At 47.3% G+C, this 23352-nt stretch overlaps 1 protein-coding gene across 1 annotated transcript in view; it reads right to left on the reverse strand.

Moving 5' to 3' along the window:
- The window catches only part of DDIAS (DNA damage induced apoptosis suppressor), a 160403-nt gene that overhangs the window by 15771 nt on the left and 121280 nt on the right, over positions 1-23352 (reverse strand).

Raw genomic sequence — 23352 nt, forward strand, 5'->3', positions numbered from 1 at the left:
CGCTGCTCACAGCCTCTCCATCTTAAGGAAACGCTGCTCCTGAGGCGGAAAGCCGGGAGAGCGCACCGTCTTTAAAAATTGTTATTATCTTCTTGTGCTTTAAAAATTGAACATCTCACTCACCCAAGCTCCTAGCATCTTAAGCGGCACCTCCGCTGCATAGAAACCAGCGGGCTGAACGATAGCCAGCGCCTCGGCCGATCGACAGGCCACGCCCACACCGGAGGCCACGCCCACCGCCCACAGCCTAAAAGAGACGCTGCTCACAGCCTCTCCATCTTAAGGAAACGCTGCTCCTGAGGCGGAAAGCCGGGAGAGCGCACCGTTTTTAAAAATTGTTATTATCTTCTTGTGTTTTAAAAAAATTGAACATCTCACTCACCCAAGCTCTCAGCACCTTAAGCGGCACCTCCGCTGCATAGAAACCAGAGGGCTGAACGATAGCCAGCGCCTCGGCCGATCGACAGGCCACGCCCACACCGGAGGCCACGCCCACCGCCCACAGCCTAAAAGAGACGCTGCTCACAGCCTCTCCATCTTAAGGAAACGCTGTTCCTGAGGCGGAAAGCCGGGAGAGCGCACCGTTTTTAAAAATTGTTATTATCTTCTTGTGCTTTAAAAATTGAACATCTCACTCACCCAAGCTCCTAGCATCTTAAGCGGCACCTCCGCTGCATAGAAACCAGCGGGCTGAACGATAGCCAGCGCCTCGGCCGATCGACAGGCCACGCCCACACCGGAGGCCACGCCCACCGCCCACAGCCTAAAAGAGACGCTGCTCACAGCCTCTCCATCTTAAGGAAACGCTGCTCCTGAGGCGGAAAGCCGGGAGAGCGCACCGTTTTTAAAAATTGTTATTATCTTCTTGTGTTTTAAAAAAATTGAACATCTTACTCACCCAAGCTCTCAGCACCTTAAGCGGCACCTCCGCTGCATAGAAACCAGAGGGCTGAATGATAGCCAGCGCCTCGGCCGATCGACAGGCCACGCCCACACCGGAGGCCACGCCCACCGCCCACAGCCTAAAAGAGACGCTGCTCACAGCCTCTCCATCTTAAGGAAACGCTGCTCCTGAGGCGGAAAGCCGGGAGAGCGCACCGTTTTTAAAAATTGTTATTATCTTCTTGTGCTTTAAAAATTGAACATCTCACTCACCCAAGCTCCTAGCATCTTAAGCGGCACCTCCGCTGCATAGAAACCAGCGGGCTGAACGATAGCCAGCGCCTCGGCCGATCGACAGGCCACGCCCACACCGGAGGCCACGCCCACCGCCCATCTACCCACCAACTATAAGTATGTGCCTCCCCTGGAAGCGCAGCGGACGAGCGCAGCGGGCGCGCCGATTGCGCGCCGAAGGCGCGCCTAAGGCAAGCCCGTCTGCGCCCGTCCGCGCCCGACCGGGACCAGGGGCCATACCCCCTACAGGCTCCAGTACACCTGAGGCAGTCATTATTCGCTATAATCGTACTGATCTACTAGCCCTGCGTAAACCCATTGAAACAACAAACTGCACCCAAACCGACCCAGGTCTATCCCACGGCCCCATCTCATGCCATTCTTGTCATTGGACCAGTCTGGGTCAATCCTCAACGGATCCTCACACGATCCCTATCAACCCCCAGTATGAACTAAAATGTCTATATTTTAATGCCAGATCACTACCTAAGCATGCACTCGACATATGGGACACCTTAACCTCTAAAACGCCAGATCTGGTTTTTGTCACCGAAACGTGGCTATCCGATGCCAGTGCCCCGGACCTAGCCAACGCTCTCCCCTCCAATTATAAAATAATAACACAAAACAGACAAAGCAAGAAAAAAGGAGGTGGAGTCGCCGTAATTTTTAGGGACCACTTAACTTGCCTAATGGATACAACTAAAGCGGAGCCTGAACATGAGTTACTACCATTTAGAATTCTCGTTGAGAATCATGTCATGCTAGCGGGCGCAGTCGTCTATAACCCACCTGGACAACAAATTAACCTCAGCGCGAAACTCCTGAATCAAGTACTCCCTTTATGCCTAAAACACAAAAACTACATGATCATTGGAGACTTTAATGTCCATTACGAAAACCCCAATGCCCCTGGAGTCGCTCAGCTTAAATACGACATGGAAATCCTTCAACTGAAACAACTGGTTGAGGGCCCCACGCATATAGCAGGGCATACCCTGGATCTCCTTTTTACGAACATCGAGTCGACCACTCTCAAGGAAACTCTCCCCCTGTCATGGTCTGACCATCTCATGCTCTCATTTTCACTTGAACTTCCTGGCAAACCCGTGAAAATCAGATCTTCCCCCCTCACCTCCAATAGAGCCTGGAAACTAGTCAAAGACTCCAATTTCCAAAATCATTTTCACGATACAGATGTCTCCCTACCAGATAACGAATCGATTGGTAACAATGCCATCCGGCTAGAAACTAGCATCCGCCAAACATTGGACAAAATAGCACCCTTGCGAGATGTTAAGAAAAAAACAACCATTAATGAAAAATGGTACACCCCCTCCCTTAAGAGCCTTAAAAGGGAATGCCAAAGAACAGAACACCAATGGAGACAAGCGAAAAACCCCACAACCAGAGCCAACTACACTGCCAAAAGGAAACAATACATCCTTGCCATCCGAGAGGCAAAAAAGGCTTTTTTCGTGCAACGAATCAACGAAAATCACAACTCGACAAAAGAGTTATTTAAAATTGTGAAAGAGCTCAGCAACCCATCCTGCACCTCGCAAAGTCTCACCCCTTCAACAGAAGCATGCGAACGGATTAGCTCCTTCTTCTCCGAAAAAATCAATAAAATTTATTCAACCTTCACCCCCTCCCATACCGTCTCCCCCTATGATAACTTTGACGTACGCCCATCTATATCCGACAACAACAACGATCGCCTAGACTTGGGCAACTCCCCTCGCCTATCAAACTTCCAACCACTCTCCGAAGAGGAAGTACTAACAGTCCTTAGAGCAATAAAATCTGGCTCCCCTGCAGATCCCTGCCCACACTTTGTATTTTCTGAAATCGCACCGACTCTATGCCCAATCATCACCAAACTTTTTAATCAATCTCTTGCCTCCGCATCCTTTCCAGACTGCTGGAAACACGCATCTGTAACCCCCCTCCTGAAGAAAGCTGGGGCCGATATTCTCAACCCAGAGAACTATAGGCCAATTTCACAACTCCCTTATCTCTCCAAAGCATTGGAGAAAATGGTTAACTTACAGTTATCCAAATATCTCGAGGACAATTTGCTTCTGGACCCCACCCAAACTGGATTCAGATCCAACAATAGCACCGAAGCTACGCTGCTGGCAGTGTCGGACAGTGTCAGATGCATCACTGACCAAGGGGGCTCGGTGGCTCTGATACTGTTGGACCTGTCGGCAGCGTTCGACACAGTGTCGCACAAATGTCTATTGAACATCCTCCGGAGCAAAGGAATACAAGACATAGCGCTGCAATGGATTGAATCCTTCCTGTGCAACCGCACCCAAGCAGTGCATATGGGCCAATTCCATTCTGAACCCCGTCCCATTGGCTGTGGAGTCCCACAAGGGGCTTCCCTAAGCCCCACTCTCTTTAATGCCTACGTATCATCTTTGGCCGACATCGGAAGAAAGTGGGGCATCGGCATTTGTTCATATGCCGACGACACGCAGCTGATGGTGACCTTGGATGAAAGATCGGAAAAATTAGAAACAACTAAAAACAAACTCCACAGCTGCCTCTCCGAAATGGCGGACTGGATGCGTAACCACTGCCTCAAGCTTAATGCCGGAAAATCCGAAATTCTATTGTTCGGAGGAGCCAAACTTTCATGGAACGACTCTTGGTGGCCACTGTCACTGGGAACAGCCCCCGCCCCGAAACAATATGCCAGGAATCTGGGCATTATGATAGACGACGCACTATCCATGAAGGACCATGTGCGCACACTTTGGGGTAAGGGATTTGCAATCCTGAAACTCCTCGCTAAGATCTTCACATGGATCCCACTTGACTGTCGTCGTACGATCACCCAGGCCCTTCTAGTCAGCCGCCTGGACTATGGCAATGCTCTGTTCGAAGGAATGAACGAGCAGTTGTTCTCCCGCCTTCAGGTTCTGCAAAACCAGGCTGCCAAGCTGGTATGTAACAAAAGCAAACGAGACTCTGCATCGGCATGTCTAAAACAACTCCATTGGCTGCCGATGCGCCAGCGCGCCACATTCAAACTACTTTGCCATGCGCACAAAGCCCTCCATAAAACAGGCCCTACAATCCTGCAAGGGAAAATTTAATTTTATATTCCAAACAGGAACTTAAGATCCATTAACTCAGCCCTAGCAAAACCTAAGCGTATTTATAAAACAAGAACAGGAGGACGAGCCTTCTCGCACCTGGCGGCCAAACGATGGAATGAACTACCGATGGATCTGAGACACACTACGAACCTTTTTTCATTCCGGCAAAAACTCAAAACACATCTCTTTCCCAAATACTAACCCCCCCTGCTCAAACCTCAGCAGCCCTTTCTTATTCAGCGCCTTGATATCCCCTGGGATGAATGCTGCGCTTTACAAATACCACAAATAAAATAAAAATGTTAGAAATTGAGTAGTTGTTTTCTCTGCCAAACAGGAATTTGCATTCAGTCACCCTGGAAGTCAAATGCACAAAGGTGTTATATCCCAAGGATATCTAGGTGAGGTAGATACAGTGGAGGCAAATACATTTACCCCAATTTAAAAAATATATATAAACTGAAACATTAAGTAGTCGAATCATTTTAACCATTACTAAATTGACATGTACCTCATACCCCCCACATCTATATAAATAAAAATGTAACTGTTCGTTTGTTCAAAATCTCAAATCTTCGAAAGTTCTTCACAGATTGCTTTGAAATTTTGACAACGTTGCATTCGAATACGCGAGTGTTTTTATATACACAACGTTGGATTCGAATACTCGTGTGTCGAATACGCGCGTGTTTTTAATCGAAAGCAAAAACAGACACGTAAAAATGTCAATGTGCGTTTGATAAAAATCTTAAATCTACAAAAGTTCTTCAGTGATTGATTTGAAATTTTGACAACGTTGAATTCGAATAAGCGCGTGTTTATATATACACAACGTTGGATTCGAATACACGCGTGTCAAATACGCCCGTGTTTTTAATCTAAAGGATGAACAGACCCTATTGATTGGGTTGGTGCGCAACAACTACAATAGACGCATAGAGACAATAGTCTACATATATTAGGATGGACAGTTGGTGTCAGGATGGCAAACCGGGCAGTGGGTAGAGGGAGGGGGGAGGAGTTGGTTCACTTGGCAACATTAAGAAAGGACGCATAGAGACAATAGTCTACATATATTAGGCTGGACAGTTGGTGTCAGAATGGCAGACCGGGAAGTGGGGGGAGGAGTTGGTTCACTTTGCAATATTAGCGCATCAGACCGGGAAGTGGGTGGAGGGAGGGGGGGAGGAGTTGGTTCACTTTGCAACCCGAACAGATCCTATCGATTTGGTTGCTGCGCAACAAATACAAGGGACGCGTATAGTCTACATATATTAGGATGGACAAAAACATATTGTATACCCACAAGCATTGTGAAATTAAACATATTAGAAACGTGCGCTTACTCTTTTCTTTCTCTTCCATTTAACCAGACTGAGCCACAGCAACGCGTGGCCGGGTACAGCTAGTATATGTATAAAATTCATAGGAGCCTGCAATCCTAGTATAACAATTCCTTCTCTAATTTCCTTATTACAGTTGGGTTGCGACATCTCTATTCATCAGTAATAATGAAATTATGTAGCTGCTCAACTGTAATGAGGTATTACTATAGTGTCATAATGCCTGCTGCCAGCAGCCTACCTGAAATGCCATTCACAGAGCACAGTTACAGCTGCCGTTTAAATAATTTCTTATTATCTGTATATCTAAAATGTCAGAAGACCATATACATTTATAGCAACATGCTTTTTAATGCTATAGATCCTCACAGGAAAATATAATCTCTGCATGTTACTATATAGTCTGAGCTACAGTATTGCTTTTAATCTACAATACATTTTTGTAATATCTTTTTGCAACTAGTTACTAAATGCTTTTTGGTGCATTTAATTTAACACTACATATTCTACTTTTACTTTTTGTCTGCAACATACTATCTCTTTCATAAGAAAGAGTACAACTCCAAGGATTTAAGAGTTTTGTGGGAAGGAGGATTGTGTGACAATGTATTATAAAGGACTAAAATATTGTTGGCCTACGTTAAAAGGATATTTCAAATCACCTCGGTATTCCATGATTTTCTAAAGGAAAATCAACCTTTGGCTTCACTCCTCTATAACGTCAGGCAACATCTTGACTTGCAACATCCTTAAAAGGATGGCAGGGGATGTTTTATCCCACATAGATTTGGAACACCATGGCTTAAAGTCAGTTTAAAAGTTGATACTTGAATGAAGATCAGAAACAATCTACATAGCTGAAGAAACAGGTGTAACTTCAGATAATCGTTGTGTTATGCAGATTCATACAGTTATGTTATGCAGATTTGTAGAGCGTAGTACCATCTGAGAGGGTATCCTGGCGCTGAGCAGGTGTACGTCTAGCCAAACCTAGGGCCTAGTGGGACTACTAAAAAAGCCAGGTGTTTAGCTCCTTGCGGAATTCAAGAAGAGAGGAGGAGGCTCATATGTACAGCAGCAAGGAGCGATATAGGTGAAGGGTTGACCGCTTGATCTAGTTTTCCATATGCCTGATATGTGTGCAAGTAGGAGACTGGATAAGTGGTAGTGTCAGGATGGATTGTGAAAGCAGATGCTATTGTTGAGGTATGCTGGGCAAGTGTTATATAGTGATTTGAAAGTGTGGGTGAGGAGTATGAATTGTGCTCGTTTGTACATGGGGAGCCATCGGATGCCTCAATATTTGACATACAAATCATAATGTTTGGAAGAAAATCCCTTTTCAGACATTATCCTTATCATTTAACTTAACATCTAGGATGTTAGCAATTCCTGCTCCGTTTTTAGGTCTCGCGTGCGAACACAGCGCATGCGCTGCTACGCTTGCGAGACTCTATTGCTGCTGCTTTCACTATCGAAGGGAGACAGGATGTGGCACGTGCAGACAGGAGATGTGCACTAGCGGACAGGAGAGGTGCACTCTGTACGCATGCACATCTCCTGTCCCGGAGGCTGGCAGCGTGCGCATCGCGCACTTTCACTTGCCCTCCCCCCGTCGGCTCCACTGAGCCAGCTTGTTAAAACGAGGCAGCAGCTCAACACATGGTAAACAGTTGTTAAACCAGCCAAGTCGGAAACCAGCAAGTCGGAAACCAAGCCTGCACGCGCTCTTCCCCAATCTAATAAAGCGTCATTCATTGGCAGACACATATAAATGGACCCCGTGGAGTTTATTTTCAGAATAACACACAGATGATAAATGAGAGCCGCTCTACTGCGAGCCGCTTTCCGTGCCTGATCTTAATAATATATGGATTTTTAGAATAGTACGAGGGGGTGGTGCCCCACTATGCCGGTGAGTTTACGATAAAACGCATGGTTAATGCGGCCCGAAGGGGAGTGGGGTGCAGCCATGGCTATGGAGTGAGGAGGAGACGCTTTGATCAGGGCTGATCAGGTCATCGGCAGCCCCCGGGTAGCAGGGAGGCTTTGGGGAGTGAAAGGGGGCCCACGGATTCAGCTTTTTGTAGATTTGCTAGAGGTAACAAATTCCCGGGGCACCTGTCACAATCGGATGTGAGGTGAGCAGAGGGGATTGTGCCTGGCGGGGAGTTGATCAGCAGCAAAGGAGCAGTTAAAAAGGCAAGGCTGTGCGCAACAGTAGGAAGTGAGTGTGTGGCCCCGTGGCGGGCAAAGTCTTGGGACTTGTGCTTAATGTGCAGCAGAGTTGTTTTTGTCCTGTGCTTGCGGAAGCGGCGTTGCTGAGGGTCCGATAGACTTGTGCCGTCAGTTAGTGCGGCGGCTTGGACTGCCTGAGTGAGGTGCAGAGCAGGAAGAGTTTGCCGGCAGATGGGAGGCCCGGCAAGGGAGTAGGCTGGTTTACCGGTGTTCGGGAGCGGGAGGCTTACCTGTAACGGTGAAGGTTTATGGCGGATTGTGAGTGCCAGGCCAGTTTAATACAGATATGGAGCTTTCTGCAGCTTGTGAGCCGGAGCTGTGGCGGACCAGAGTCGGGTGAATATTATAAGTATTGTATACACTTTTTAGGGCTCGGCCTATGTCAGCCCTGCGTCAGCAGGGGGGCGGAGCTCCGAGCTCCTTTAGTTACGGGGTTCTGGATAGTGCAGGAAAAATTCCTCAGTGCGCGGGATTTTTCAGTAGTTTGTTTTGCATGGTAATTGGTCCGCGCGGTGCCCTGTTTCTAGTAGCCTTCACGGAATAGGCCATATGTTTTTCTGCTTCAGCACTTCCGCCATATCCTGTGTGGTTATGCGCACGACAGTGCAATAAATTAACAATTATAGCTGTCAGGGTGCTGCGGTAATAGAATCCAGATGGTCGGGGCGCGTTCACCAGTCTGCCGTGAGTTTTGCGTGCGCGCGTCCCTTTGCCTCCTTTCATGTTTAAGTGTTGGCCTTTCGCCAGATGCCGGCTCGCAGAGGCCTCTGATATTGCCTCTCCCCGCCTGCTCCATACTGCAGCCCCCACCACTGGAAACGACAGGCTGGGAGCTCACAGAAGCCTCTATATCACCTCTCCCAGCCTGCTCGTCCTTTCAGCCCCCACCACTGGAAACGACAGGCTGGGAGCTCACAGAAGCCTCTGACATTGCCTCTCCCAGCCTGCTCGTCCTTTCAGCCCCCACCGCTGGAGTTGATATTCAAAGCATGCTTTTGATATACATAGATATGCTCTGTTGCAGTGTGTGGTAGATGGCGTTGTGTCGCAGGTGTAGTGTTATCAGTGTTACTTAGCTATGATTGTGCAGCAGGTGCAGTGGCACCAGTGTGGCGTAGCTATCATTGGTGCAGCATGTGCAGTGGTACCAGTGTGTGGTAGCTACCATAGGTGGAGCAGTTGCAGTGGTAGTGTTGCTTAGCTATAATTGTGCAGCAGGTGCAGTGGCACTAGTGTGGCGTAGCTATCATTGGTGCAGCATGTGCAGTGGTACCGGTGTGGTGTAAGTATATTTGGTGGAGCAGGTGCAGTGTTACCAGTGTGGCGTAGGCGTAGCTACCATTGGTGGAGCAGGTGCTGTGGTACCAGTTTAGTGCAGCAGGTGCAGTGGTACCAGTGTGTGGTAGCTACCATAGGTGGAGCAGTTGCAGTGGTAGTGTTGCTTAGCTATGATTGTGCAGCAGGTGCAGTGGTACCAGTGTGTGGTAGATGGCGTTGTGTAGCAGGTGTAGTGTTATCAGTGTTACTTAGCTATGATTTTGCAGCAGGTGCAGTGGCACCAGTGTGGCATAGCTATCATTGGTGCAGCATGTGCAGTGATACCGGTGAGTGGTAGCTACCATTGGTGGAGCAAGTGCAGTGGTAGTGTTGCTTAGCTATGATTGTGCAGCAGGTGCAGTGGCACCAGTGTGTGGCGTAGTTACCATTCGTGGAGCAGGTGAGGTGTTATCAGTGTTACTTAGCTATGAATGTGCAGCAGGTGCAGTGGCACCAGTGTGTGGTAGATGGCGTTGTGTAGCAGGTGTAGTGTTATCAGTGTTACTTAGCTATGATTGTGCAGCAGGTGCAGTGGCACCAGTGTGGTGTAAGTATCTTTGGTGGAGCAGGTGCAGTGGTACCAGTGTGGCGTAGGCGTAGCTACCATTGGTGGAGCAGTTGATGTGGTACCAGTGTAGTGCAAAAAAAGATGGATTTGGGCCCAGATCTTTTGACTGGGGGAGTGTGTGACATTGATCCACATTCAGTCCATCACTTGTTGTTTTTTGCAATTGCCGCCCTAAGTGCGCTGGGGATGCCCAGACGTGGGTCCCAGGCACTCCACACCACTTGGAGTCAAGCTAACCGGGCTGAAGAGAGGTGTTACCTCGAAACCGGTCCGGTCCTCGGATGCTTGATTCCGGTCTGGGAAAGATATGGCTGTTGTAGTTCGGACTGGACTGTTCCCATGGGGCAACAGGGTCAGAGCTGATTTGCATAAAGCCATTATCTGACCCAGGGTGGTGTGGAGTGCAAAAAAACGATGGATTTGGGCCCAGATCTTTTGACTGGGGGAGTGTGTGACATTGATCCACATTCAGTCCATCACTTGTTGTTTTTTGCAATTGCCGCCCTAAGTGCGCTGGGGATGCCCAGACGTGGGTCCCAGGCACTCCACACCACTTGGAGTCAAGCTAGCCGGGCTGAAGAGAGGTGTTACCTCGAAACCGGTCCGGTCCTCGGATGCTTGATTCCGGTCTGGGAAAGATATGGCTGTTGTAGTTCGGACTGGACTGTTCCCATGGGGCAACAGGGTCAGAGCTGATTTGCATAAAGCCATTATCTGACCCAGGGTGGTGTGGAGTGCAAAAAAACGATGGATTTGGGCCCAGATCTTTTGACTGGGGGAGTGTGTGACATTGATCCACATTCAGTCCATCACTTGTTGTTTTTTGCAATTGCCGCCCTAAGTGCGCTGGGGATGCCCAGACGTGGGTCCCAGGCACTCCACACCACTTGGAGTCAAGCTAGCCGGGCTGAAGAGAGGTGTTACCTCGAAACCGGTCCGGTCCTCGGATGCTTGATTCCGGTCTGGGAAAGATATGGCTGTTGTAGTTCGGACTGGACTGTTCCCATGGGGCAACAGGGTCAGAGCTGATTTGCATAAAGCCATTATCTGACCCAGGGTGGTGTGGAGTGCAAAAAAACGATGGATTTGGGCCCAGATCTTTTGACTGGGGGAGTGTGTGACATTGATCCACATTCAGTCCATCACTTGTTGTTTTTTGCAATTGCCGCCCTAAGTGCGCTGGGGATGCCCAGACGTGGGTCCCAGGCACTCCACACCACTTGGAGCCAAGCTAGCCGGGCTGAAGAGAGGTGTTACCACGAAACCGGTCCGGTCCTCGGATGCTTGATTCCGGTCTGGGAAAGATATGGCTGTTGTAGTTCGGACTGGACTGTTCCCATGGGGCAACAGGGTCAGAGCTGATTTGCATAAAGCCATTATCTGACCCAGGGTGGTGTGGAGTGCAAAAAAACGATGGATTTGGGCCCAGATCTTTTGACTGGGGGAGTGTGTGACATTGATCCACATTCAGTCCATCACTTGTTGTTTTTTGCACCAGTTTAGTGCAGCAGGTGCAGTGGTACAAGTGTGTGGTAGCTACCATAGGTGGAACAGTTGCAGTGGTAGTGTTGCTTAGCTATGATTGTGCAGCAGGTGCAGTGGCACCAGTGTGTGGTAGATGGCGTTGTGTAGCAAGTGCAGTGTTTTCAGTGTTACTTAGCTATGATTGTGCAGCAGGTGCAGTGGCACCAGTGTGGCGTAGCTATCATTGGTGCAGCATGTGCAGTGGTACCGGTGTGGTGTAAGTATATTTGGTGGAGCAGGTGCAGTGTTACCAGTGTGGCGTAGGCGTAGCTACCATTGGTGGAGCAGGTGCTGTGGTACCAGTTTAGTGCAGCAGGTGCAGTGGTACTAGTGTGTGGTAGCTACCATAGGTGGAGCAGTTGCAGTGGTAGTGTTGCTTAGCTATGATTCTGCAGCAGGTGCAGTGGCACCAGTGTGTGGTAGATGGCGTTGTGTAGCAGGTGTAGTGTTATCAGTGTTACTTAGCTATGATTTTGCAGCAGGTGCAGTGGCACCAGTGTGGCATAGCTATCATTGGTGCAGCATGTGCAGTGATACCGGTGAGTGGTAGCTACCATTGGTGGAGCAAGTGCAGTGGTAGTGTTGCTTAGCTATGATTGTGCAGCAGGTGCAGTGGCACCAGTGTGTGGCGTAGTTACCATTCGTGGAGCAGGTGAGGTGTTATCAGTGTTACTTAGCTATGAATGTGCAGCAGGTGCAGTGGCACCAGTGTGTGGTAGATGGCGTTGTGTAGCAGGTGTAGTGTTATCAGTGTTACTTAGCTATGATTGTGCAGCAGGTGCAGTGGCACCAGTGTGGTGTAAGTATCTTTGGTGGAGCAGGTGCAGTGGTACCAGTGTGGCGTAGGCGTAGCTACCATTGGTGGAGCAGTTGATGTGGTACCAGTTTAGTGCAGCAGGTGCAGTGGTACCAGTGTGTGGTAGCTACCATAGGTGGAACAGTTGCAGTGGTAGTGTTGCTTAGCTATGATTGTGCAGCAGGTGCAGTGGCACCAGTGTGTGGTAGATGGCGTTGTGTAGCAAGTGCAGTGTTTTCAGTGTTACTTAGCTATGATTGTGCAGCAGGTGCAGTGGCACCAGTGTGGCGTAGCTATCATTGGTGCAGCATGTGCAGTGGTACCGGTGTGGTGTAAGTATATTTGGTGGAGCAGGTGCAGTGTTACCAGTGTGGTGTAGGCGTAGCTACCATTGGTGGAGCAGGTGCTGTGGTACCAGTTTAGTGCAGCAGGTGCAGTGGTACTAGTGTGTGGTAGCTACCATAGGTGGAGCAGTTGCAGTGGTAGTGTTGCTTAGCTATGATTCTGCAGCAGGTGCAGTGGCACCAGTGTGTGGTAGATGGCGTTGTGTAGCAGGTGTAGTGTTATCAGTGTTACTTAGCTATGATTGTGCAGCAGGTGCAGTGGCACCAGTGTGGCGTAGCTATCATTGGTGCAGCATGTGCAGTGGTACCGGTGAGTGGTAGCTACCATTGGTGGAGCAGGTGCAGTGGTAGTGTTGCTTAGCTATGATTGTGCAGCAGGTGCAGTGGCACCAGTGTGTGGCGTAGTTACCATTCGTGGAGCAGGTGAGGTGTTATCAGTGTTACTTAGCTATGATTGTGCAGCAGGTGCAGTGGCACCAGTGTGTGGTAGATGGCGTTGTGTAGCAGGTGTAGTGTTATCAGTGTTACTTAGCTATGATTGTGCAGCAGGTGCAGTGGCACCAGTGTGGTGTAAGTATCTTTGGTGGAGCAGGTGCAGTGGTACCGTTGTGGTGTAAGTATATTTGGTGGAGCAGGTGCAGTGGTACCAGTGTGGCGTAGGCGTAGCTACCATTGGTGGAGCAGGTGCAGTGGTACCAGTTTAGTGCAGCAGGTGCAGTGGTACCAGTGTGTGGTAGCTACCATAGGTGGAGCAGTTGCAGTGGTAGTGTTGCTTAGCTATGATTGTGCAGCAGGTGCAGTGGCACAAGTGTGTGGTAGATGGCGTTGTGTAGCAGGTATAGTGTTATCAGTGTTACTTAGCTATGATTGTGCAGCAGGTGCAGTGGCACCAGTGTGGCGTAGGTACCATTGCTGCAGTAGGTGCAGTGGCACCAGTGTGGCGTAGGTACCATTGCTGCAGCAGGTGCAGTGGCAGCAGTGTGGTGTAGCTATCATTGTTGCAGCAGGTACAGTGGCACCAGTGTGGCGTAGCTACCATTGCTGCAGCAGGTGCAGTGGCACCAGTGCGCCACATTGGTGTAACACACTCACTACCACACACTCACCCCCACAGACTCACCACCACACAAAATTCAAAAACTTTATTCGGAAACATGTAAATCATGTCCATAAAAGTACATACATACAATACATGTTAAAAGAAAATGCACTTAATGATCGCAATCAGCTAAAAATACAGTAAGATACATATAACGGATCAAATGACACACTTAAAAATTTTCCAATAGATAAAATGTTATAAGAAATTTGATATTTATTTTTTAAAAAATCATGCTTTTCCTATAGCTAATGGCCCTAAGTAAATAACTAGCCGTGTAAAAACAGATGTCAGGGTGATGCAAGTTAAAAAGTAATTTCATTGCCGCTTTAACAGTTCTTGCTCCAAATTTGATAAATAAAGGTTTTAAAAAGAATTTACGACATTCGCTATACAGGTTACATATAAGTAGAAAGTGCTCTGTGCTTTGTTCTGAAATATTGTCGCACCGACATGGACCTGTAGGGCGCACCTTAATCTCAGGGAATGCAACCAATAGGTGGACCGTACCCATCCTCATCCTGGTGAGAACAAACCGGTGTTGCCCTTTGGTCACCTGGAGGAGGTAAGGATGTAGGCCCACAAATTCGTTCAAATGGTTATAACGTATACAGGTGGAAAGTTTAAGATCATCCGTAGCTCGTCTTTCTGCACAATGATTTAAGAAAATTGATTTCAGACTCTCCTTAGAGAGATCCGAGGCAGAACAGTGATCTAATATAACGTTAAACCCAAACACACTAGAGAAGGAATCAATTGTGTATTTAATCCATGGGATTTTGAGAAAATAGTCTAGACGTAAACAATCCTCAATGATGGCCCTATTAAATGAGGTTTCGTCTTTCATCCAGACCGAACGCCACAACATCAAAGGTCTCAATAATAATAGATCGTTTATATGATGTAGTCCTAGTTCTTTATGGACCAAACTATTAGCAGTAGAGGTCGGGAGACACAGTAATTTTTTCAGAAACATATTCTCTTCTACCTGTAGAGATTCTACCCTGGATACCCCCCATACCCCTGCTCCGTAGAGGGCAGCCGAGAGGCACCTAGCTTCAAAGATCTTAAGCATTTCTTTAGGCCTTCTACTACCTAATTTACTTGCAAATGCAAATATTCCATTGGCACTCCTGATCATTTTGTCGCGCACCACCTTGTGCTCGACATCCCAGTGACCATTTTTGGAAAAGTTAACTCCCAGGTAGCAAAAGTTTTCCACACACTGCACCACTTGGCCATCAATGAGATACCTATAGGGCTTTTTAGTTTTCACCTTACTAGCTCCGCACTCCATCACAAATGTCTTGCTTTTGTTAATGACCAGCTTTCTTTTTTCGATAAAGGCCACAAATTTATCCATCAAAAGCTGTAGACCCCGGGGAGTCCTAGAGAGCAACACAGCGTCGTCCGCATAGAGTAACACGGGGATGGTGCTTGTGTTTACTCTAGGTGCGTCCGCTGGTGCCCTCTTTAAGATCGAGTCTATTTCATTAATAAACAGAGTGAAAAGCAAGGGTGCCAATACACACCCTTGTCTGATACCTCTCCTGACCCTGAATTTGTCTGTGCATTCGCCCGAAGGCCCGTACCGGACACTCGAGCTAAGCCTCTCGTATAAACGGGCCAGAAAATATATAATTTCCCTAGGTGCTCCCATTTCTAGCAAAGTAGTCCATAGTATGGCGTGATCCACCAGGTCAAAAGCGCTGCTCAAATCAGCGAAACAGAGGTAAAGTGAACCATTTTTTGCTCGGGTGTATTTCCCAATCAGGAGCTCCAGATTTAAGCATTGTTCAATGCAACCTCTTCCTTTCCTGAACCCGTATTGGCAGTCTGTCATTATTTGATTAGACTCTGCCCATTCTTCCAATCGGACGAGGAGTACACGGCTCATAATCTTGACGGACGAATCCAACAATGAAATTGGCCGGTAGTTTTTAGCGTTTCCTCGGTCCCCTTTCTTATGAATTGGAACTATTATAGATTCAGACCAGGTGCACGGAATAGTATAGCGAACAGCAGCGTTAAAAACTTTGGCTAGTACTGGCCCCCAAGTCTCAGGCGCGAATTTGTACACATCAACTGGGACACCATCGGGTCCCTGGGCCTTACCGCCCTTACTAGCCCTGATACTACTTAGGACCTCCTGTAAGGTGATATCTAGGTTAAGTACTGGCCAAGAGCAACTTATCGGCAACGTTACCGTGTTAGGATTAAAAATGCCAGAAAAATGCTGTACCCATGATTCCTTGCCCACGTTTGAGGTTAACACGGGAAGTTTATCATCTTTTAAAAAGGGGCTGTTTACTACTGCCCAAAAAAGCGTACAATTATTCGATACAGCCGCTAGATCAAATCGCTCCCAAGCTTCCTCACGTAATTCAACTTTCCTTTGCTTAAGAGCTAAATTATAGTCAGATCTAAGCTTAGCTACAACTGTTTTGTCTCTAGGTTTGATGGATAATGCCTTTTTTAGTGTCTTCAGTGCCACAGTACATGCATTATTAAACCATCCCCTTGCTTTATTATTAAAATTTCCAGCAGACCTAGTAAACTTACTACTAATAAAAACATTGATTTTTATAAAGTGGGAAATACAGGCCTCCATATTTGGTTTCTCATCAATAATTGATGTAATGTCATTTAAGCAGCAGGAGATAATGCAATTAGAAGTTACTTCAGCTTTATCCCCTGCCCACCTTATTCTGAATCCATTCGGCCTATGTACCTCAATGTTTAAAATAGGACTACTATCTGGAATTATACAAACTTCCCAAAACCTAGTTTCAATAACAAGACAGTTATGATCACTAACCATATGGTCTACAACCTTGACATCAGAACTAAAATGAGCTAATTCGGAAGACATGCAAATAAAATCAATCACAGTGTTCGCCCCTCTCCCCACAAAGGTTGGCAAACTATCACCCTTCCCGTCCCGCTCAATCTCTAGGATCTCCAAATCGTAGGCGAGTAGGAAGGAGTTCAAAGTTTCTCCATATGTATTGTGTTGGAAGTGTGTAGCTGGCTCTCCAACACGATTCAAAGTGCCACACAACTTTTGGTTAGAGAGAGGGCAAACAGAAATGTTAAAATCTCCAACATATATGAATTCAAAAACTGTATTAGAAGCTTTCATCAATTGTTTGATTGCGACGTCTAATTCTAAAATAACCGTAGATCTGCTGGCATCAAAAACATTATTATACATATTAATCAACAGAATGTTTTTGTCTGCCTCATCCGCTAACCACAGCAGTTGGGAATTATTGCCCACAGTGATATGCTCCTTCACCCTGATTCGCATTTTCACAGAAATCAGAATTAGCAAACCACCTTTGGCCCTCCCTGAGGTAGTTGCCACTGCTGGTAACTCATATGCTACAAAACCATCAAGGCCCTTAAAATTTAGACACCAGGTCTCTTGTAAACATAAGATATCAAATGTTCTAATTAGTTCTAGCCACCCTAGTACATTTAATTTAGAAACTAGTCCTGCTATATTCCAACTGGCAATAAGGCAAGTTGTTGACGTCCCCACTAAGGTATTGCAAGATGTACCCACAGACTTAGGCAGTATACTACCAGTTGTATTTGAGGGCTGATGTGAATCTACTCCTGCAACCACTTCGGCAGACTCGTGTCTGACCTCTTGTCAATCGCAGTTGTTAAGACCAGATAGGGCATCATATCTATTGTGCAATAGCATACTTGGTACTAGGGGGGATGCCCAGCGGTTATGCATATTCAAGTTGTTATCCCATCCTAATGCTGGCGTTTTTGGTAGGGTTACATTTTGCTGTTCCCCATGGAAAAATTTTAGTGTTAGGGGAACCCCCGTACCTCTTCTACGCTGAGGTGGAAAAATAGGTGTTAGAACATTAGGAAGTATATTGGGATGTGCAAATGTTACCGCCACGCAGTCCCCTTTAAATCTTTTGGGGCGATTCCCTATCCAGGGAACACGTTTAACTGCTTTGATATCATGCGCCAGTTGCTGTAACCCACCAGGCGCTAACCTCATATTACCAGAGAGCCAGTGAAGGGCCTTACTACTCAGAGAGCTGTCTGACTCGATAATACCGTCATCCAACTGGGGTACATTAGCTAACACTAATACAACAGGTGAGGCTTCCTCGATAAACTGCAGAGGGTCTGTACCGTGGACTTGTGCTTGTGGAATATTAACTATCAACGGGCGCCCTTCTGCTGTTGTTATATTATGATTAACTTTTGGGGCCGGCGTATGGGCTGGATCGGTCAGCACACCAGGTATCCCTTCTCCGGCTTGATTAACCCCTTCTGTAATATTTCTTGTTAATAATGAGGTATTAAGACTACCTATTTCCTCCGTCAACTTAGTTTGCATACCTCCAAGTCTTTTTACTTCCGCCTGCAGTTTATCTATTTTAGAGATCAGAGGTTTTACAATTTCGATAAGTTTACCCTCTACAACCTCAAGCAGTTTAGCAAACATTTCATCCTCTCCTCTGTTTCTTATAGTCCCTTCCCCTGCTGCCTTTAGGGGAGCTCTCGAGGAACCTGGGGATAATGTTCTTTTCCTTTTCACTCTTGGCCTTTGACCACCCTGTTTCCGCTGATTCTTCACACAGGCACGCACAGGCCGGGGTGTGTGCTCAATCAGTGGTAGATCATCCTCCACAGGACCAGTAACAGTGTCTGGATCTGAATCAATAACATTATCAAAGTCTACATCCAGAATAACAGGGGATGCTAACGTGATCAGTGGCTGGCTGTCAGTCTCAATCATAGGAGAATCGTTAGTTGAGGCCCTGGTTTCCACCATCACGAAGGGGCTATCCTCAGCTGACATAGGTAAAGTAGGGCTTAACCTGCGCAAATCTGGTGACTGGCTTAGCCCAAGTGATTCCCTCCTTTGTTCATTTATTTTCTTTACTGTTTGCACAACATAATTATCCATGGTATTGGCGGGCAGAACAGCAGGTTTCTTTTTAGTCGTCATCTATATGTAACACGGTAAACAACAGAGCAACTAAGTCTTACTTGTGGACGCGTCTCTGGTGCACCAGGGGGTCAGGCCCTGCCCCTGCCTCCTCCTGCCGATGAGGGCCGTAGAGGGCCCGCCCTTTGCCCGGGCTTAGCCCCAGGCGTCCCGCTCGCGTCCCGCGCAGCGGGTAACTGAGGCGCTTTATTGCGCCTCCTCCTGGCGCACTCGCGTCGTTGGTAGGCGCGCCGCCGCGTAGGCTGCTGGGAATTGAAGTCCCGGAGCGGCGGCGCGTGTGGCGTGAGGGAAGATGACTCTCGGCGGTGGCGGCTTTCTACCAGGTGCCTGTTTGCCCCAAAATGACTCCTGGCGGTGGCGGCGTTGCAGCGTCTAGCAGGTAAGTGCTTCTCTGTGTCCCCCTGCTCCGCCGGTAACTGAGGCGCTTTATTGCGCCTCCTCCTGGCGCCCTCGCGTCGTTGGTAGGCGCGCCGCCGCGTAGGCTGCCGGGAATTGAAGTCCCGGAGCGGCGGCGCGTGTGGCGTGAGGGAGATGACTCTCGGCGGTGGCGGCTTTCTACCAGGTGCCTGTTTGCCCCAAAATGACTCCTGGCGGTGGCGGCGTTGCAGCGTCTAGCAGGTAAGTGCTTCTCTGTGTCCCCCTGCTCCGCCGGTAACTGAGGCGCTTTATTGCGCCTCCTCCTGGCGCCCTCGCGTCGTTGGTAGGCGCGCCGCCGCGTAGGCTGCTGGGAATTGAAGTCCCGGAGCGGCGGCGCGTGTGGCGTGAGGGAAGATGACTCTCGGCGGTGGCGGCTTTCTACCAGGTGCCTGTTTGCCCCAAAATGACTCCTGGCGGTGGCGGCGTTGCAGCGTCTAGCAGGTAAGTGCTTCTCTGTGTCCCCCTGCTCCGCCGGTAACTGAGGCGCTTTATTGCGCCTCCTCCTGGCGCCCTCGCGTCGTTGGTAGGCGCGCCGCCGCGTAGGCTGCCGGGAATTGAAGTCCCGGAGCGGCGGCGCGTGTGGCGTGAGGGAAGATGACTCTCGGCGGTGGCGGCTTTCTACCAGGTGCCTGTTTGCCCCAAAATGACTCCTGGCGGTGGCGGCGTTGCAGCGTCTAGCAGGTAAGTGCTTCTCTGTGTCCCCCTGCTCCGCCGGTAACTGAGGCGCTTTATTGCGCCTCCTCCTGGCGCCCTCGCGTCGTTGGTAGGCGCGCCGCCGCGTAGGCTGCCGGGAATTGAAGTCCCGGAGCGGCGGCGCGTGTGGCGTGAGGGAAGATGACTCTCGGCGGTGGCGGCTTTCTACCAGGTGCCTGTTTGCCCCAAAATGACTCCTGGCGGTGGCGGCGTTGCAGCGTCTAGCAGGTAAGTGCTTCTCTGTGTCCACCACCACACACTCACCACTACACACACAACCACACATACAACAACACACCACCAGTCGTCAGTGCACCCTTTCACCAGGACCAAACACCACCAGCCATCAATGCACGCTTTCACGAACCACAAACACCACCAGGTGTACAACACCAGCCATCAGTGCATTCTTTTACAAGGCACACTCACCAGCAACCGTCAGTGCACGCTTTCACCAAACACACACACCATCAGCCATCTGTGCACGCTTTTACCAACCACAGACCCACCAGCCGTCAGTGCACCCTTCCACCAGGCACAAACACCTCCAGGCGGCAGAGCAGTCTTTTACCAAACACACACACCACCAGCCATCAGTGCATGCATCAATTGTTAACGCATGCACAATTAACTATTGTAGCAATCTCAGTATGGTACACTTTACTTTTAAATATATTCATGTAAAGCACAGCATGCCACCATTGCTACAATTCCAATCTAACTCACATAATTCCACTACACACCACATGCACACACTCCATAACACATGGCGAAAAGACATTGCCATTTACAATGCCATTAGCTCAAACTCAAATAAATCCGAGCCCGATTGCATTTCCAATGCTTGTTTCAATAGCTATCATGCTAGCACATATGGTGCTTATGGTGCTGTGTATAGGTAGCTTCGGGGTAAATGTATGCAACATTTAGCAGCCTTTGTAAAGAAATATTGGTTGCTGTTGTGCCGCAAAGGTTAAAAAATGGCATATAGCGTACTATAAAGGAATTTTGTTTGTTAGTGTGCAACTGCAATGGGTATTTAAAAAGTATTATTGGAAGAATATAACACAAATGTTTGTTAGAATGCAGCGCTAAAAGGTATAATGTGGTAAAGTTTTTTAAAAAGTATTGTGTGTATGAAGGAGAATTCTATGGGTGAATGGTAGACTAAATAGGGGGGGAGGAGAAAGGGGTAACAGTGGGAGCTTGCATTAAGAAGCTGTAATGTCAAACTGTAAAGTAATGTAAGCACATTTGTAGACGTGAGTTGATGAATTATTTTGTGGGCTGGTAGTCTAATTTAATTGTATATAATGAACAATTGCAGCATTGTAATAAAGGATAACAAGCATTTGCAATACAATAGGTCTCGCATTTATTTGAGTTTGAGCTATTGGCATTGAAAATAACAATGCATTTTATTTATGTTTTGGTTTTTAAAACAAATAAATAAAAGGGATTGTTATTTACAATGTCAATAGCTTAAACTCGCGTAAATGCGAGACCTATTGCATTGCAAATGCTTGTTCATTTTTTAGACAACCAGAAGCATGCCATATTTCACAGCTGGAGTCATATTGAGGATGTGAAGAGACAGCTTTAGAAATATCGTTTGAACCAGTCACAATTCGTGCGATCACAGTGCGATTTTAAAACTGAAAATATATAACTAAACACACAGTGTCAACACAGTGACTATCACTCTAATCAGTAAAAATGTTTACAAAAATGAAAAACCAGCTGTTTTGCACTTAAACATAGTAGGTTTGCCCATCTAGGTTACAACTTTAACTGTATTTTCACAACATGACGAGAACAGGAACATGAAAAGGGCCTTCACTTGAAGTGCCCAATGTGTCAACTATCATGGCTTTCAAAAACATATTGACACTTTTTAATAATCAATTAAATTGATTTGCCCTCCATCAAGGCCACCCCACCTCAGGGGTGGATATTATCCTCCTCACAGACTGCCCAGAGGACTTATCTGTGCTAGTAACAGGTGAAATTAGGCAGAAAACCCCAGAAAGGTCTGTAGGAAAAAACACTAATTGTGAATAATCTAAACAATACACACAAAAATGGCTTAAGAACTCGTAGCTTGTGTTTGGGCGTTGAGCAGGTTCAAGGAATGTCTTAACATCGTAAAACCAAGTGAAGACCCATTATATTATCAAGCCCCTACTATGTAGAGCTTTTGCCCTGCACAGAGGTCTTTACAGAAAGGTCAGTCTCTCCTCATATCCAAGCCCAGTTATGTTACAGTTTTCTCCATGTACAGGACTCTTCATGGAGAGGCCCAATCCCTCACTAAACCCAAGCCCCATTATGTGGGGCAGTCCCTACTATGCACAGCCTTCGCCATGCACAGAACTCTTCACACAGACACGTAGCTCACCTTAGCCAAGCCCTATTATGTGGAGTCCGTGCCCTTGAAAGAGCTATTCACATGCCAGTCCCTCATCACACCCCAGCACCAATACGAGGGCAAAGCCCTACTATGCACAATCTTCGCTGTGTACAGAGGTCTTTATGAATAGACTAGTTCCTCACCACACAAACCCAATTAAATGGGCAAGCTGCTACTACACATAGCTTACGATATGTACAGAGCTCTTTACTGAGACACAAGTCTCTCCAGACATTGCAGATAAGAGAACACGGTCCTACTATGAACATCCTTTGCCCTGTACTCCTTATGGAGAGCCCGCTCCTTTCAAAAACCCAAGCTCCATGAGGTAAACAAGCTCCTACCACCCACAGCCTTTGCCCTATAGAGAATTATTCTACATCTATAAAGAAATGGCAAAGTTATCCTCGCTCAATGTACTGACAAACTTTGTACAGACTTGCACGAATGCAGACACCCTTGTGCTGTAGTACATCTGTGTCTGTGTTTTGGTTTTTTGTGTAGGATGGAGTCCATTTGTGCAATAAAACTATAATTTAAGGCTATTTCCATTAAGTATATGTGCTGTAGAATGAAGTAAATGCAAAGAGGAAAAAGACAAGAGTAATAAAAATACTTCTCATTATGCCAACCTCAGGGGTGCAGGATTTTGGCACTAATCAATGGGTACAAGTCATTGTCGATATGTATTTGCTTCACAAACCATAGGTGGATGCTTGAAAATTCCCCTACAACACCCATGGAACATCCTCTTGATGCAAAGGAATATAAAGCAGCGCATTGCACTGTATTGAATTATAAACCAATAGAAAAGTGACTTCTTATGAATACAATTAAAAATTGTGTGTCTGTTCTGCAAACGTGAAGCAAAATGGACTTCAAACCTAAAGCAAAATATTTATAAATATAAGACAAATCTATTGGTATAAGTGCTTTGGTTTTATTTACAGTTTTGGCAATATGAATATATCTTATTAATATGCATAGAAAGCTGCAGCAGTTTATTATGATACACCAACAAAGACAAACACGGCAGACAACACAAAACAGTAAAAAAAATTAAAACTGCACAGGTGGTTCTGAATTTTTAGGTTTCGTAACCTGGCGAGGGGCGAAGCCCCTCCCAGATCGAAATCTGTTGTTTTTAATAGTGAGGTTAGGACAGCCTCTGTTTCCAATTGGCTAGCTCCATAAATGGAGGCTAGCCATTGGGAGGCAGAGGCTGTCAATCGCGCTTTCTCACGAAAACGCGATTCGGGGGCGTTTCTGGTGCTTTTTTTAAGCCCCGCCCCTTTGTCCCGGGCCGCGCTGCGATTGGCTGCCGGCC

The sequence above is a fragment of the Lissotriton helveticus genome, chromosome 8 (genome assembly GCF_964261635.1).
Source record: "Lissotriton helveticus chromosome 8, aLisHel1.1, whole genome shotgun sequence".
Taxonomy (NCBI): Eukaryota; Metazoa; Chordata; class Amphibia; order Caudata; family Salamandridae; genus Lissotriton; species Lissotriton helveticus.